The following is a 14,620-nucleotide window of genomic DNA, read 5'->3' on the forward strand; positions in this document are numbered from 1 at the left end:
TTTATAATATAGTATAGATATTACAGTTCTTCAACGATTAAAGAGAAGTTGTCGATGGCTCCTCAAGAGAACATATATATTCTTTTCAGTTTATTTAAAAATGGTTTTCATATCCACCTGTAATATGTTGGTGATGCAGGGAAAACATCGCTTTAAAATTTTAAAGTAAATTATAACTAATCCATCAGTTATCCAGTGAAGGTAATAAAAGTTACTGATGGATTAATTATAATTTGTTTAAATTTTTTAAAGCCACGTTTTCGGTGCTTGTCGGTTATCGAGGATTAATTATTAAAGTTACCAATGGAGTAATTGTAAAAGTTACCAAAGGATTTTGATTTAAACCTCGTTCACATTTGTATGGAGTGTTATAGCCTAATGGGCCTTAATGGGTTCTCATGGCTTGTAGTCCATTTTATTGTACTTAATCGGATATAATATGAATGACATTTGTCGGTTTCAATAGATCTTGATTGAATATAAAAAAACATTTAATCATTCGTAATGTTTTATTATGTGATAATGGACTGTATTTGGTTCTAATGGACTTTTATTGGTTGTAATAAGCCCAAATTGGTGCTAGTGGACTTTAATTAGTTCTAATAGACCTTTATCGGTTCTAATAATGCTCAGAGGGTTTCTAATTGGCCTTTATCTGTTCGACATGTGTTAATTGGTTGTAATGGCCCATTATTAATTTTAATTGGCTTTAGTCCGTTGTAATAGGCTTTAATGGTTTCTTTTGGACATTAGATGGCCCTAATGGCTTTGATGGGTGCTAAGCTAACATAGACATTATATGTGATAATGACTTTATTTGATTCTAATAAACATTTATTAAATCTAATGGCCCTTAATGAAGTATAATCGGTCTTTATTGGTTTTAATATGCCATAATGGATTCTCAAAGAAATCATTGGTTCTATCAGGTCTTTATTGTTTCTATATACAGTAGTAGATTGTATATACTGTATGAATGTATCTACGTATATATGTATCTACCATACATACGTGTGTGTATATATATATATATATATATATATATATATATATATATATAGAGAGAGGGAGAGAGAGGCACAATCATTTGTTAATCAAGTAAATAGTATTAATTTTGTTAACCGATTTAAGCCTTTCATGGTTTTTAATCAACGGTTGTGATTAAATGGAGATTGTATATGAAAGAAATAAGTTCTCAGATGAGGAAACGAATTTTGATCGGATGTGAGTCAGATGGTTCCTTCAGGTGAAAGGAGAACAAGTATGAGATATGAAGAACATTGATTCAGACAAATGGATTTTATATGTTCCAAAAACAAAATGGCTCAAATCCGAAAATTTTGACCAAAAGATCTGAGGAAATGATAGAGAGAATCCGAAGAGGGAAGATTCAAACGATAATTTCAGAGAAAAGGACTGTAAGACTTGAAACTCTTTAAAGAATTTCAGAATTTTGAAAATAAAAGAAGATATATATATATATATATATATATATATATATTCATTGATCAACTTTATAATCTAATGATCTAATGGTCTAAAGTTGCAAGATGTCAATTTTGTAATTATTGAGAAGTTTCGTGGCGTTTATGAATGTTTAGATCTGACGATTGTAAATCTAATCCAATGGTTGAGAATTGGTCTTACGGGTCTCACGAAAAACCATTGGTCTCACATGATCCCAAGTCAATATATATATTTATATTTATATATTACTTTGTCATTTATAACACTATTAATTTTCAATATTTAACATACCCAATATTACTAACTAACTTATTTAATCTTTGAAAAATTCAAAGGTTTAATAAATGAACCAGTTAATTGATAATCTTTGGAATATGATAATTTTTATATTTCTTTTATTTGGTTTTCTTGAGTTAAAAATGATTTTTATCTAATACACAGTCTTTAAGCAGGGAATGACAACCAGTCCTTGGTTTTGGACAATTTCTTGTCCAAATATGAAATTTGTTTTTGACCTGGTTCCTGCAAACAAAATGATTAGTTTCTAAGTACCTATCTTTTCATGGGTCCTTTAAGGTTAGCAATATATTCAGGGAACCTTTCCATCTTATCATTGGGACAGTCTTTTGTATAACGAAATTTTTTCCCACGGTTATGGCATTTTTTTTGGAAGATGAAGACCTAGGAAATTTGTAAAATTTCTTTTGAAGGCTTTGAGAGTTCAGGTTCTCTTTAGAAGAAAAAGAGTTGTAAAAGTGAGGTGGTTTTGAACCCAAAATGCCTTTTTCATTTGTCTTGTGAGGAATGAAAGTTTGTAAAACATTTTTGCCTCTTTTAGATAAAAGGAAGTTGAGTGAGATAATTTGTGGATCCGATAGATTTACAGTCATTATCTTTTGACATGTTGTCAGTCCATCTCTGATTTGAGGCATGAAGGAAACCATCCAACAATTTGTTTCCTTTTTCAGAACTCCTTTCAAAACCGGTGAATTGCAACAAATGACAATGATGACATTTTATAGCCATCAATGCGTTAAATGTTACAGTCTAACTTTAACGCGTGTCTTTATCTGATATGCTAATCAGTGTCTGCTACTCCTCATTTCAACATTTAAAGTTGATATAGACATTTGTTAACCCAACTCATTCTTCTACGTACAGAAGGAACAATAAAGAAAGTATGGTACTTATAACATAGTACTTTAGAACTTACTTTGTCTGACATGTCAAACATATTGTCATACCAGGATAAGAGTATGTAGAGTTGGTGAGACAAACTGCTTGATAAGTTTGCACTCCAATTCGGCTTACCAGTATTAGCATTTGTCATACTACTTTTGATTTTATCTTATATTGATCTTCTTTTGATTAGATGACAATCCAATCCACCTTTGCGACAATCTTAGCCTCATTTCAACTAGTCTTCAATTTCGTTGAAGACTTTTTGTTCTTGGATCAAAAAAGACAATTATAAGACTTTTACATACGAATATCCTATTTATCTTTTTGAAATATAAGCTACATATCAGATTCCGACAAGACTATTGATGAAGTATATACTTTGGATGAAATACAAGAYTTAGATGATTTTGGCTTTTGGGAACGGAAACCARATATTGCATTTGGATATTTAATCCATACGTCAAGCTTGGATTATGAATATTTATATCTGAATGAAGTATCAAATCTAAATATTGAATTCAGATACTGTTAGCAAAATCCAATCAGTTGCTCCGAAAACAAAATCTGGATGGGCACTAAATCTTGTCATCAGATGTTACAATCTATAGTAAGAATTCTTCTAAGTGTTGGCTTAGATGTATTTGTATTATTATCAAATCAAATGGTTGAGATAAACACTATATACAAGTTGTAATTTTTAAGTTGGTTCGAGGAAAACCAATTTTTTCCCCTTGTAAGATCATTCGCTTCAATTTTTTTCTAGTTTATTTATGTTCTTAGTTTCTGATTATTGCTTTTGCTCTTCCATTTTGTTTAAAGTATTCACATTTTAAAGTACATAAAATGGGAAAAATCACTTTAGATATTTTTGTTTCAAATTTGGAATATTGTTGCTTTTAAAGTATAGTAATAATATTAATAATACTGGTGGAGGGGAGGGCAACWCGAGCATCCAAATTGGAGGCGTAGGCAGCCTGCCAAAGACCGGCTGGGCAACATGGGCCAGAGATATGAAACACCCGTAAATTTTTTAGAACGACCGGAGAAAACGACCAGGAGAACTGTCAAAAGTTCTAATACAAAAAAAAGTTAGGTGTTTATACAAGAGAAGATACTTTTATGATCTAAGTTTTACAAAAAAAAATGTTAGATATGTCGTCTTTTGACTATGGATAGGGTTTGAATTGGATCATATCGAATCAGATCGTAACGAAATCGAAAAGAAGCAGATTAAATTGATTTGACACTAGTTCAGTTGTTTTCCATTAAAACTAGTTTACTTCTAAATTGGACCGTGAATCAATATATATAAAAGTTTTTTTTTTTAATTTGTAACATAAAAACCTAAAATATAAAATAGAACAAAATATAACAAAGTTTGATTTAGTGAAATGAATAAATTTTTTTTATTTAAGTAATGTAATAATGTTTAAATTTTTTCTATTTTGTATATATCCATTTTAACAAGGAATATATTTAACTTGTAAYTTCATGGTGAAATGGGCAATAAACCTTGACATACACATAATCAAATGTTATAAAATCAACATGTTAACGGTCAAAATTGATGTAAACAGTAAAATTCGAAATTCTGTTACATTAGATAAAAAGTTTTAAATTGATTAAGGAAACAKAAATTACACTAAACTTAGACATATTCATTGCATTTTGATTCATTTTACCCAACCTAAAACAATATCGTTTCAAATTAAAAAAAAAATTGTTCGTTTCCAGCTTAAAACTAGAGCGGACCGCACCAAATTGAACTGAAAACYGATTTCTTAGAAACTCTAGCACCAAGTAGCAGAGTCGTCGCAATTTTTTTGGAAGTCATGCTACACTTGTACTAAAATTATAGATCGTATTATATGAGTAACAAACAAAATAAAATCTAAAATTTATATTACATTAAAARTCTTACAAATAAAAACAATAAAAATATTTAAAATGACAAATGGAGAAGAATATCAAAGAATATTTTTTGTTTTTGATCGGCAAATTTTGAAATTAATTTGAGCTTTTAGTTTTTGAAAGAAATTAGAAAGGTTTCTTAGAGGTGGGTTCTGGACTTTATAAATCTAGGTCCCCAAGCCCAAGTAAATTTGAGCCCCAAAATTTTAGAAGCGTCATTAAAAAATCAAAATTTAACATGTTAATAGATGATTCATGACAAACAGATCATAACCCAACATCAAAAAAATAAACAGCTATACACTTAGTGGTGGCCAAATCGGCCCGACCCGGCCCAAGACCACTGGAGGACCGGGACTGGCAAAGGACCGACCCGGGACTGGTAAGGACCGGTTATGGGATCGAAAACGGGGACCGGTTGGGGTTTTTGTTAGTTTCGTGGGACCGGGACCGGCTATGGACCGGCCCAAAAATTYAAATAATTTTATAAATAAATGTATTTTTAAATGATTTTATAAGACAATGTAATTTTAATTATATTAAAAYACATTTTTAAAGTATATTTGAGTGACCCAATTGTAAATTTTATAATGTATTAAAAATATATATCATTAAAAATTTTAAAAAAATCTTATTTTTTTAATGCCAAGACCGGTTGGGACCAGGACCGGCGGCTCATAACCGGTTATGAATTACCTTGACCGGTCCTACCATTTACAACCGAAACCGGTTACGGCGGGATCGGTTATGAGAAAGCTTGGGACCGATTAGGCCCGATCSGGGACCGGTTTTTGGCCATTACTATATACACTAAATGGTCACCAAATTGACAATTGGTGCTATTTATGTTAAATTCTAGGAGTGTGCTGAACTTGGATMGAAYCAATAAATCGAAKATCAGAAAAACTAAAACCATCTATATTTGGTTATCTGTTCTAGATTTTAAAAAAAAATTGTCATTTCAGTACTATCCATAACCGAAACACAAGAAGATGTTTACTTTTCAAAGTTAAAATGACGTTAATTTTATTGTGTTTTTTCAAATTTAAAAATAAACTCGTGTATATAAATGAAACCAGTTCAGACTCGTTCAATTATCAATTTTCCATTATAGTTTATTTCTGGCTTTCCTCCGATTCTATGCCTTTGACATGGCCGAATTCGGCCAAAAATGCACACAAAATATATATAATAATCATTAAGAGAGTTATTTATCTGAAATTTATAATAAGCAAGTTTCATTTCTAGTTTCAAAATTTAAATTAATGTCAAAAAGTAATACAAGTTGGCAACATCACCTCTCCAGGGTCGAATCTAAAAGAATATTCATCATAGCATACAACAAGACATGATGATGATGAAGATACTCTTATGGATCGTTTACGATACTGTAATAAAAATGTAATGGTACGGAAAACCAATGAGTTTCAGGTATATCTACCCCTCCCACCGTCATTTGTCGTAGGCCCCATCGCCTCAACGATCGTCAGCCCTCTCCCATCCCATTCATCTCTCACCTTGTGACACGTTCACAACTTTCCCCTAGTCCCCTTACTCCATCATTGTCGATGACCCCTTCCACCATCCCATCACCATCACCATCCTCTCCCAACCCCACCTTGCTTTTGTTTTGCAAATTGAAATTGAAATTGAAATTGAAATTTTAGTTTTACCGGGTATTTGGGATTGGTTATAAAAATAATTTATTGACTTATTACAGTGTGGCATCGGAAATAAGCACTTTACAGTATTTGAATAAACAGCTTATACCGGTGTCAAACCTATAATAAGTAGTTTTTTAAGAAGTTAAAARCATTCTAACTTATAATAAGTTGATAAGGACTTTTGTGGAAAAAAAAAACATAAGTTGTTTCAAATAAGCAATTCCAAACACCCACTTAATTTATTAAAAAATATTTAAACAAAAAACATAATATTGTAACCAAAAGGAGAATAAAAGGCAATTAAACATGGGATCGACATTTTTCTTCTTTTCCATCAACCATCATCCATTAAAATGACGTCGTGTATCGACACTAATAGACTAATTTAAAGAAATATTTACTTTGTTATTTAATTAAAAAAAACATACTTGAAAGTATATATTTTTGTATGAATACATTATAAATCTGATTATCATGAAAAAACATACTATTTAAGTACGATCTAAAACCATATCCGACAAAAATAGATATGCTTGTATCAACATCTAATATATTATGTGTTTTACGACGTGGAATAACAGTAACATTATTAATCTAATCTAGATAAAAGTTATGTTTAGATGAACGAATATACAAAAAGGGCTTGTTTTTTTTGTTGTTTGTGGGGAAAACCGAAATATCATCCTTATCATGTTTATAAACAAGATTTGAGCCTTCTTTGTCGTTTTTAAACTATTAAATGATAGACGGTTTTTTTGGGTTTATGATTAATAGACAATGATGTTGTTGACAATCCAATCACTACAACAAAATCGAGTTTATAGGATACTTTTAATTTCTAAGCGTCCTAATAGATCTCTTTATAAGACTTAGTTTATAGAAACAATAAAATAAAGTGTCTTAACTAAGAGCGTTGTAATAAGTTTATATGACGTTTTTTGACGTCGTAATAAGTGTTTTAGAACACTTTTAATATAAATAGTCCCATTAGCAACTTTATAGGACACTATTTGAAAAATTGTCGTATAAAAATAAGTGTCCTATAAAAAATTGAGTTTATAGGACACTTTCTCACAAGTGTCTTATAAAGTTGCTAACGCGACACTTTGTATTAAAAATATCCTAAAAAACTTGTTAATACGTTCAAAGCGTCATATAAACTTATTACAACATCTTTAGATAGAACGCTTAAAGCTGTYTATTGGAACGCTTAGAGATTGGGGTGTCCTATAAACCCCAATTTATTGTAGTGCATCTAACTTTCTGGGTTATTTTATAATTAGATAACAAAAATATGAATTAATTAAAAAAATAATAAAATAAAATTGTGGGTATCTAATCCCATGTTGAAGATCAACACAAAAATCCAATAATTTTACCAACTTTTATAATTTTGTTTTTGGATTTTGGTGCATTGTCTCTTTTGTTAAATTATAACTTGTTTCAATGCTTTCATTTCACTGTTTTTTTAGCTGTTTTTGTTATAAAAAATAAAATAAAGAGACAATAGTTGTGACAATTTACATTTTTGGGATTTTTTTTAATGGTGTAGTTATGGACAAGTGTAAATACATATTGCTTGCTCAAGATATCATTTATTTTGACTCTTATCTCTCTTTCATTAATCATGTATAATTAAACATATATATTTTATTTAATATTTATTTATTTCATCTTATTATTTTAATAATATGAGGTTTTATTTCATTAATCATGTATAATTAAACATATATATTTTATTTAATATTTATTTATTTCATCTTATTATTTTAATAATATGAGGTTTTATTTCATTAATCATGTATAATTAAACATATATATACACATTTGTTTTTGCAACTTTAATGGATTATCGTAAATATTTTAAATGGTATAAACAGTTTGCTGGTTTATAAGGGGGTAGGCCGACGATATGTTCTTGGATTTGGAAAAGAAAAGAMAGCAAAGCAACGTAAAGAAAAAGTTTCTTTATGTTCTTGAGTTGGAAGAAAAATAAAGGGAAAAAAGATCATATTTTTGAGCAGGATAGGGAAAGAGAAAAAATATATCATTTTTATAAATATACTCTTATTTGTTTGTTACATGAGATTGTAACTTTTTCTCGTTGGTCGAGCTTTCGACAAAAAAAGCGAAACGTATTCTCTTATCTAAGCTTCTTCCTTGTGCGTTAGCTCCCCCCATAGTAGATAGTTCAGCCACCGCTCGGTTCCATTTGTAATTGATAGGTAGTTGTGTACTTTTATAAAAAAATCTAATTATTATTTTTTCCTTCCTTTCCTCCCATATTTGGGAGAAAAATCAATATTATTTTCTTCTATTTCCTTTCATTTCCCTCCTAAGAAAACTCGAAAAATGGGGGATTTTTTATTTCCCCCTTCCCTTTCTTTTCTTTGTAAAAAATGCTCGAGAATACAATGATAGTCTTCATCCCAACACATCTCAGGCGAGCTTGGCCGCAAAGAGCCAAATAGTGGAGTGTAAATAAAGGGTGGAGGTTATTCAATTTATGCTTGTTGTTYGCAGTTCCGTCTAGCATATTTGAGTATACCTGGCGGTGAAAGCCCTAATGATCATAGATATCTTCTCTTTGTACAATTTGTTTTTAGGATACAAAGGAGGTATACCAACATAAGCATACGGGTTTGTTTTCATTAGTATAGTGGGTATAATGAAAAGGATGTACGAATGATGATAATCCCAGTAAAGATTAATCAATTACAAATCAATGATTCAAGAACACTTTAGAAAATTTAGAAATACAAAGAGAGTAAAAATGTAGAGAGAGAATTCTTCAAAGCTCAATTGTATTAGATTGCTGAAAGATTATAAATAATCAAAGCTTATTACAAATTACAAGGAAAGAAACTATTTATAACTTACAAATTTCAAGGAAAAAAACTATTTATACTAGAACAAATTACAAAAGAATAGAAATCTTGAATACAACATTTTAGCACATAGCATTGAACCCAACATTCTCCCCCTTTGGATTCAAGCTCTATAAATAAAAAATCTTGATCGTCTAAAACCCATATTCGTCTCAAACCTTCTAATTGCATTCGTGTACTCTATATTTTCATCAAGTAACTCTAGAGCATTAATGAGCAAGAACCTTTATCTTAGATTCGACATGTTAGACCCTGATGCTTTGTCATCTTGAGCTTTCTTAATTCAAGTTGCTTCCTTATAACCTTGATTGTTCCATCACTGTACTGTTTGAGTTCACTGAACCTTAAAAATCTTTTAGCACCCTCAGAGTTTTCATAAATCACACCAAACTTTGGATCTTCAAGAATCATATACAGAGGATAACAATCAATTTCTTCTAAATCTTGATTCGGCACTTTCAGATTGACCTTCTTTTGGTTGCTTTCATTGCCCATCTGAACATCAATAACTGAAGATAGTTTACTTTGACATATGAGAAACCTTTTGATAGCTTCAATCCCTCTGACGACTCCTTCCAACCTGACAGTCTGGTTTCTAATCTCATTGTACATAAACTCTAAGTCTTCTAAGTACAGATTAGGAATATCAGCTTCACTAAAATACCAAACTTTACCATCTTGTCTGGTGATGTAGAGAACTGGATACCACACTCTTACAAGCATTCTGGCTTCCACTTTCTTTATTGAGACAAACCGGTGCTTCGTTCATACAAAGTGAATAGGTTGACATTTTGCTTTGAGAAAGTACTTGTACTCTTTGCGCTATTTACGGGTTTCTTTGTGAATACCCAAGACTTTTTCAGAACTTAAAGCTTTTCGATGACGAACAAAAATATTTGTGTATAGGTCTTCCAGATAAGGTTCTTGAATTCTTGATCTATCCCACCCTAGAGTTTGAAGTTTATCTGTAAATGGCACATATCTTCTTGAAGGTTGAATACTTGAAGTTTGTGGCACTGAATATGTACAAGGAATACTTGGTGGATCTGAAAAGACTGGGTCGGGATCTTCTTTTAGCTCAAACTGAAATGGAAAGCTTGATTCTTCATCATTCAAGTCAGCTTCAAAATCAAATAACAGTTCATCAGAATCACCAGCTCCACCTTCAGATTCAATATCATAATCTTGAACTCCACCAACTTCTTTTGAAAACACATCATTGAAACCAACGTTTGCTGACAAACCCAGTAGCATCCTTGTTTATACTGTGGAGATCTCCGACTTTTCAACCATCGGCTCGATCTCTGGGTCTGCAACAAYTGTCATATCCAATCATGTAATCCTTTCACCAGATTGATTAGAATTTTGTTCATTCAGCTCATCAGACTCATCACTATCAACCAACTCAACTCCTTGACACCCCAAGGTCTCAGCCACTCTTTGTTTCTTCATCTTCCCCTTATGGTGATCAGGATCATCCTGATCATCATGTCTTTTTTTGAATGAAGTGGCTTAAGCTCGACATGTAGTTTATAGAATCGAAACTCTTTCAGACAGTAATAACGGAATTTTGTAAATTCGCAATTGATTGGGTTGAAGAAGTAACCAAGCTTTGACAAGCTTCAGACAACAACRCTTTGAAAACTTGCAAACTCTGTGGCTCGAATGGCTTGTTAATCTTCCATTAATTGGCGTAGCATCCCGACCAAATCTATATCCGCCAAGTCCATGTTCGGTWCTGAAATCATTTTAGCATGTAACATGGACTTCAGGTTATCCATCGAGTAGTTAGGCTTTGTTTGTAGTTGAAGTTGAGGTTGAGGTGGTGGCGATGAGCACAACTCGTTTCTTTAGCCGGTTGTTTTCCCTTCAACAGTCGTTTCAATCCATATATCTCCTCCATCAACGTATCATGAACAACCTTTAGGGCGCCGTTCAAAAATTCCCTTGACACAAAGTCTGGTAAAGTAACACTTGGATCACTTAGATTACCATTTGTAACGACAGTTGAGTAAACTGTTGTGCCTACGTTTAATGTTAGAAAAATGTTAGCATTAGTAGGACTTTCGACCTGTCCTCGTAAAAGGTCAAATGATTCTACTCGGGTCGTTCCGGCTAGTTCACTAAGAACACCGGATGGAGCAACAAATGCTCTAGACTCATGTGTGCCTATAAAGTGTATAGGCTCTAGACTCGAAGTGCTTAGAAATGAAGTCGTAGACTGGGGTGGTGTCTACTTGTTTCAATATCTTGTTCCTCTGAATGAGGAATAGATAGACGTTATGCTTGATCCACATGGGAAGATGAAACTAATACCTGTTGAGAAGTATTAGAGTGTCTTGGAGGGGTGTGCAAACGCATAGCTGTGTGGGCTATGCCTTCTTCAATACTGACATTTAACGGATAAATGTCAACGGTAAACGTGGTTACCCGACTTCTCCTATAAGTTTGGGTAGGAACTGATATTTCTTTTAGTGTTCCTGTCTCACACTCATCATCTTTTTCTTCTTCCCTTTCGCTCAGCCTCTCAGAATTTTCAACTATATCTCCCTTTTCCATCCTTATCGACTCCATAATATTATCTATTTCACCTTCATAGTCGAAATCATGAATCTCTTCACCAAAATCAAATTCCATAGATGGAATGTCTTCTAGATTCATGAGATTAGCACCATCTAGATTTTCATCATCGTTGTTGTTGTCATCATCATTATCATTATCATCTTGTCCTTGATGAATGCCTGAATCAGTTTTAGTATCTTCCGAACTTAAAGAAGTTGAGGAAGTACTGTCTTCAATAGTTGCTACCTGATCAGAGTCTACCCCCGCCGAGCCCCTCTCTATTTCATTTTCTCTCAGCGTACAACCCTGTTCAGATAACCCTTGTACCTTAACACGCTCATCTACAGCTAAACCCTGTTCAGATTCCGTAAATACATGCATGTTAAAATTAAACATTTCGTCCTTTGAGATAATAACCCATGGACTACAATGGATTTTTAATCCAATGTATTGTCACATTTGCAAGGCGTTTTTCAAAAGTAACCGAAATAAAGTCTACGATAATTAGCAAATAAAAGAAATGAACTAAAAGTTACCAACACAATTAATATTACTTGGGTAAAATAAAACTAGCATAAAGTTCAAAGTTTGGAAAAAAAGAAACAATAATAGAAGAGACAAGGAGAGAGATAAATAAAGTGTTTTAAGTTACAAATCTTGTAACTAAAAATGAGATAATGTTAAGAATGAACTAAGCTTCCTCATCCGCAAGCTTAGGGCCCAAGTTTGCACAAAAGGAGCACGAGAAGAAGTAGCCCAAGTCAAAAGGTAAACCAAAATATACGACCTAAGCCTGGCCTAAAAGTAGCTCCAAGCCCACTGGCAAAAATCTTGCAACATTTTGCAATACCGCTTCAACTAATCCTGCAGGAATTCAAATGATTTTGTAGAAATAAGATTTTTGAACAATTTAGCACATGAAATACAAGGAATTCATACACTCATATAAAACTCCATAAATAAATAAAAATGTAAAAAAAAGAATGAAAAGACTCAATTTTGAAAATAAAATAAACCTAAAGAGTGTAAAAACGGTGCAAATAAGGTTAATAAATTAACGTCTATTAATCTCCAACAGCTTCTCCAAAATGGGAAAAATGAAAAAAACGAGGATTTTGAGCCAATATTTTGCTCTAACAGTTTCCCAAAAACTATCTCCAAAATGAAAAAAGTAAGAGAGAGAATGGTTTTTTCTTCATATATGGAGATCACCTAAAAAATGATTACCAAGTGAGAGCACCAATTTAGAGAAGGAAATAATATTTTAATAGATGAATGAAATATTTTAATATTATAATCATTGTTGGATTCTCCAAACTAGAGAATTTGTTGGAGATAAATGTAATTTTTTTTGGAAATTTTGATTTTTGTTTCTCCATTTTGAAGAAATTTTAAGGAATCTGTTGGAGATGTTTTTAGGAAGCTTGGGACTTACTCTTCTCGCTCTTCAAGGCCCTCAACAAGGTATTGTGCACTCTTGAGAGTATTTGATGCCGGTTCTTCTGGGGGTAATAAAGAAAAGAAAAAAAAATATTTTGAGTTGCTTGGAATCAAGTGACAAACAACCAAAATGACCTTTGATCTAGTGGTATGTGAGTCTTTAGCCTCCTAAAAAATCAGGGGTTCAAACATCACCAAATGTGAAAAGGGTGTGTGAATTTATTTGCTCTATTTGCCGTATATAAATATTATATACTTAAAAAAAAGCAGTAAGGGCAAGGGTGGGCTTAGAATTGGCAGCCTAAAAGTGTTTAAGCTAGCAATGTTGGGGAAATGGTGGTGGCGCTTTGGAACGGATACGGAAGCATTGTGGAGGGGGATTGTGGCTAATTTTTATGGCAATTCGGGTGGGCTTCTAGCCAGGAACAGAAATAGTGATAAATGGGGCATTTGGAGTTCGATTGTGGGGCTGCACAAAGACTTGTAGAAGCTAGGGATAAACCTCGGCAACCTATTCTAATGGGACTCCGGCAGCTCCCATTGGAAATAGAACCTAGGAAGAAAACTATTCGGTTGCCTCCCTACGAAGAATTGTGGACAATTTGATGCTTACAGGGATTGAGTTAGTGGGTATAGGGTAAAGTTAACGTACATTTATGAAGGGTGCGGCAAGATAGATTGGCGACTATAAACAATATGATCAAAAAGGTCACACACATCAAAAATTCTAGTCATCTTTTAGTGTGATGTTCGACTTCGCGGGAGGTGGGAGCACATCTTCACAAATTATGGTGAAGCATTTGGCCAATAGACGCTGACTCGGTACGTGATCCGCGGGAAACTGCACAACAATCGAGTTCTCAGAACCATATTAACGAGGTGGCGGAAGTCATCTTTATGGCTTACTTTTGGGTCATGCATGTGGAACCAAAGAAATGAGAAGAGGAAGATGAGGAATGTTAAGGAGATTACTAATTTATCTGGTAGTATGCCTTTTACTGGATTAAAGTTAGAGCAAAGATAGGTAGAGCCTTATGCTGGGATGATTGGATTAGCTCCCTTTCGAAATTTTGTAAATAATATGTGTTCTCTAACGTCTCGCTAGTTTTTTGTTGGAATATAGGTGCCTTTTTACCGTCCAAAAAATTTAGAGCGTAAATAAAACTTGATGTAATTTTATGTAGAGAAAATATGGATTAAGACAACTAAATCATGTACTAAGTTTCAAATAGATATCTAGATTTGACAAATTTAATCTTAATCTTTAAGCTATGCATTAATAACTTGTTCACCATCGCACCTTCGTCGCCACAACCACCGTTCCCCTGCCTCTCAACGTCATTGTTGACGGTCGACATTGATGAAATATATAAAAAAAAAAATTAAAAAGGAAAAGCTTAGCATTTTGTTAATGTTCCTTAAGTTTTAGATTTTTATGACAATCATACAAATATAAATTAACCAAGGGTTTTTTTGTCTAAGTTTTGATGATATACGTTTATCATT

This window comes from Cynara cardunculus, unplaced genomic scaffold (assembly GCF_001531365.2).
Source record: "Cynara cardunculus var. scolymus isolate 2C unplaced genomic scaffold, CcrdV1 Un_Scaffold_1253, whole genome shotgun sequence".
In the NCBI taxonomy this organism is placed as follows: Eukaryota; Viridiplantae; Streptophyta; class Magnoliopsida; order Asterales; family Asteraceae; genus Cynara; species Cynara cardunculus.